Source organism: Leptonychotes weddellii, chromosome 10 (genome assembly GCF_054177405.1).
Source record: "Leptonychotes weddellii isolate Sample4059 chromosome 10, ASM5417740v2, whole genome shotgun sequence".
Lineage (NCBI taxonomy): Eukaryota > Metazoa > Chordata > Mammalia > Carnivora > Phocidae > Leptonychotes > Leptonychotes weddellii.
Window position 1 is genome coordinate 47,253,515 of NC_138378.1, and position 5,061 is coordinate 47,258,575.

Sequence of the window (5,061 nt, forward strand, 5' to 3'; positions counted from 1 at the left end):
ACCAAATAAGTATGTGAAAGCAGAATTTTTACTATTTCTTTAAAAATTTTGGAACATATAAGAACTAAATAAGTTTGGAAATTAAGGTTAGGAATTGTAGAGGTTTCTCTTCTTTTTTTTTTTTTCTCTAAAATTCATGTTACAATCTTTCATTAGATTACAGTAAAGTAAATGTAATAAATTTCCCACCTCTAGGGGCAACACTTGGACTGCTGCATGAAATTTCCTGTGTAGCCTTTGAGTTTGGAACAAATATACCACTATAGGTTGACATTAGGTACATAATTTGGAGTCAGAAGGAAAGATTGGGATCAGGAATGTGCTGATAAACATTTAAAATATGAAAAAAAAATGTAGTTTTACCACACAGCTAAAGCTTAGATTCATTTAATTTTCCTCTCATTTACTGAGCACCTACTATGTCAGAGGCATCAGGCATCCTAGGCACAAGGATCATAAAGTCCCCAAAGTCCAATATGGTGGGGTCACATCTAATGTGAGGGTTTAGTTCTAAAGTCAGCTTGTAGTCAAAATGTTGAACTAACAAGTGCCGCTGAGACATGAGATAGCAATAACTTCTAGATGCTTCTGGTGGGAGTATACTAGTTCAGCTCTCCTGAAATCAACCAACCAATCCATGATGTTAAGGGGAGTACACCCTACAATCCATCAGTTACAATCCTAGGTATATACCCTGCAGAAATTCTTGCACAGTGTACCAGAAGACATTTATCGTCATCATCAGTGAGACCCCTGAACTGAGGAACTCCTAGAAGCTTCTGCCTAACTATAAATATTATCTTTTAGAAACTAACGAATTGCTGGAACAATAAAAAAACATTTGAATATGACCCCCCAGGACAGACACCTGTGCAGATGAATCATAAAGTGTCTGAGCTTCATTATAATGTTAAAATCCCCACCCTGAGAGGGACATAAGCCTCATTGGCATGACATACAACGTATGTATAGGCATGTTTTCTGAGTGGGAATGTGTAACTCTATGCCTGACCATTGCATGCGATGCATCCCCCTCTGAATATTCATCCCAAACCCTAATAAAAGGAAGCTGCTTACCCCTGCTCTGGGAGACACAGCTTTGGAAAGATTCCCATGATCTCAGGCAACTCTACCTCATGTAGTCTCTGTGGCTAACTCATCAAGGAGCAGACACACATCAGGACACAAACATAAGAATGTTCATAACATTATTTTTTTTGTAACAACAAAAGTAACCTATCTATTGATCCGAGGATGGATGGACGTCAATGAATGAATCACAACCACACGATAATCACCAGGTAGAGGAAAAAAAGGAAGTCACATATGCTTACCTAGTCTGATTCCATTTACATAAAGTTCAAAACCAGGTAAAACGAAGCAACATATTGTTTAAGGATCTATCCCTCTGTAGTAAAACCATAAAGAAAAACAGGAGCATGATCAACACCATCTTGGGAATAGTAAATAACCCAGGAAGGAGGGAGAGGGTGCTGTGAACAGGGCATATGGAGGTGTCAGTGCTCCTGCCAATGTTCTTTGTCTTTAGATAACTGGTGGATATATAGGTGTTCATTTTATCCTTGAATTTCTAAAAATATAGGTACATATAACAGGTAGAGCTGATTTCATCTCACCTCCCACCGTGACTCACACCAGGAGATATGGCAGGCTATGGCAGGAGTGTAAATTGGTACAACGGTTATTTCTTTTTTCTGTATTTCTCACACCCCATTTCCTTTCTCTTCTCTCCTTCATTATCTCCTCTTCATCCCCTACCCTCTCTTTTCTCCTTCCCTGTGTAGATAACTTAATGATGAATGATGTAGTTTCCAAAAAATTCACACACACACACACCCCTTTAAAGGATTCCTGGAACTACAGAGTTTTGTGAGTCAGAGTGAAAAACCATAACCTAGAAAAAGCACAAAGGCTTCATGGGCCCACAGATAACTGAGCTCTTCAGAGAACTTTGGGTCAAAGATGACCAAACACTCTGTGGTTCATGGAAAGTGCACTGAGTGTAGATCAAGAAATATGTGTTATCGTCTGAACTCTGCCATAAACTCACTCTTTGACACTCAGTAGTTCGTTTAGCTTATGGAAAACCTACATTTCTCATTAGTGTAACCAAGGGGTGGATTAGACCAGTGATTCTCAAAAGTATGATCCCCAGAGCAGGAACCTCAGCATTACCTGATTATATTGTGTGTTAAATTATATCCAATTCAGAAGATGTTGATGTCCTAACACCCAGTACCTCATAACATGAACTTATTTGGAAATAAGGGTTATCTAGAGGTAATCAGGTAAAAAAGAGATCAGTGGAGTGGGTCCTGATCCAAAATGACAATATTATAGGGAAATTTTGATTTAGAGATAGACATGTACAAAGGGAAAACAATGTAAAGACACAGGAAGAAGATGACCATCCATAAGCTGTAAGCCATGCAACACGTGAGGCTACCAGAAGCAAGGAAAGAGATCAGGAACAAATTTTCCCTCACAGGCCTCAGAAGAAACTAGCTCTACTAACACCTTGATCTCAGCCTTCCAGCCTCCAGAATTGTGAGACAACAAATTTCTGTTGTTTAAGTCACCCAGTTTATGGCACTTTCTTACAGCAGCCTCAAGAATAAACCCAGTATATTGTTTTTTTAAAATGTCTACAATTTTTTGGTACTCCTTTTTTTCTAAGATTTTATTTATTTGAGGGAGAGAGAGCACAAGAGAGAGCATGAGTGAGAAGAGGGGCAGAGGGAGAAGCAGACTCCCCGCTGAGTCTGATGCGGGACTCGATCCCAGGACCCTGGGATCATGACCCAAGCTGAAGGCAGATGCTTAACCAACTGAGACACCCAGGTGCCCCAGTACTCTTCCTTTTAAAAGGTGGAGCCCTTCCTTTTGAATATGAGCTGGATTTAATGACCTGTCTCTCAAGATTAGACTTTAGAACTAGTCACAAATGCTGGCTTCCTGCTTGCTCTCTGTCTCGTGAAGCACCCACTCTGGGGAACTCAGATGCCGTGTGGTCAGATAGCCATACCGAGAGATCTGCCTAGGGAGGAACTAAAGTCTCTAGCTAACAATGGTGGGAGTGAGCCATCCTAAAAGTGGGTCCTCCATCCAAGTCTTCATTTGACTTCAGCCCCCAGTCAACAGCTTGATTACAACCTCATGAGAGATCCTGAGCCAGAACCACGAATCTCAGACTCCTGGGCCACAGAAATTATGAGATAGTAAATGTACGTTCTTTCAAGCCACTAAAATATGGGTTCATTTGTTATGCAGCAATAGATAACACACCTGGGAATTCGTTAGAAATGCAAATTTTTGGGTCCCAGTCCAGACCTACTACATCTCTGAGTGAGACCCAGCATAAAGCCTTCCAAATCATTCACAGTTCTTGCTAAGGTCAGATTCCATTACATTTCATCAGGTGTTGATACTCTTTCATCTTACCATCTGGTCTGACCGTGCAGATTCATACATGTCTTTTGTGTGCATGTGTGGTTAAAAAATACACAACATAAAGTTTACCATTTTAACACTTTGTAAGTGTATAGTTCAGTGGCATTAAGAGTGTTCACATTGTTGTGCCACCGTCACCCCCATCCATCTCCAGAATGTGTCAATCTTCCCAAACTGAAATTCTGTCCCCATTAAACACCTCCCAATCACCCTCTTTCCAATCCCTGGTAACCACCATCCTACTTTCTGTCATTATGAATTTGACTATTTTAAGTACCACAGATAAGGGCAATCACAAAATATTTGTCCGTTTAGGCCTGGCTTATTTTACTTAGCATAACGTTTTCAAGTTTCATCCATCTGGTAGCATGTTTCAGGATTTCATTCCTTTTTAAGGATCAATAATATTCCGTTGTTCCATTGTTTCGTTGTTCCACATTTGGTTTATCCATCCATCCATCGAGGGACACATGGGTTATTTCCACCTCCTGGCTATTGTGAATAACGGTGCTATGAACATGAGTGCACAAGTATTTATTTCAATCCCTGCTTTCAATTCTTTTGGGTACATACCTAGAAGCGGCATTGCAGGATTCTTGTTTTTAATGGGGGCAGACTTTTAACTTAACCTACCCAGGCAGGTGCCCACACAACTTCAGTGAAATTTAAATCTACAACTTAGAATGTTTTTATTATCTAGACCAGCTAAATAAGCAGTGTATGTGGAGTAAGGAAATGAGTAATGCAAATTTCACTGAAGTGTAAAAATATTTATGAGAGGTAATTTTAGTACATTATCGCTATATATGAAGCTTCTGTAACAGTTTAAAAACTGAATCTGTCTCAGCCTACAAGTAAATCTATTCTCCCCAAATGCATATATTTTGCAATATTAATTGGATTTTAATTAATAACAAATAGAACAAATACCTTCTTTGGTATTTTCCCCGACTGTGTTCAATGTGGACCCAATCCATCTACATATGCTCTTTACCTACGAGCTGTCAATTATGCTTGCTATAAAAGACACAGAACTTAGGGAGCTGTCAGTCAATGCTGTTATGACGCTTCAAGAATCATTTCTCCAGGCTTCGTTATCAAAAATAAAACAAATTTACATGGAACATAAAGGTGGATCGATCACACCATTTGCTGTGCATTGAAAATGATTTCCAACATACATAGTTTCAGGGGCAGTGTGCTTAGGGCCAGTGTCTTCTTGACCATATTTGTAATTATTTTGCATAGATTAAGTCATTTTTTTAAGTGCATGTAGACAGTAGAAGTAGTTACTCTGATTGGGTGGTGGAATTATAAGTGGTTTCCCTACTAGGAATAGTAGTGCGTACAAAATGTTCTATGACATTATGGGTATTTCTTTCATTCATGCCCTCCCTTGGCATGGATTTGGCTCGATACAGGATTCCCTTGTGATGAGCCCTGAACAGAAGTAAAGAAGATCTAGAAAAGGGGAGCTAAATAGCCAAGATTATAGATTGGATATAGTCAAGATACTAGGATTTCAGAGCAAAAAAAAAAAAAAAGTTAAGAAAGAATATAATTGAAATCAATAAAATCAGTGAGGACCTG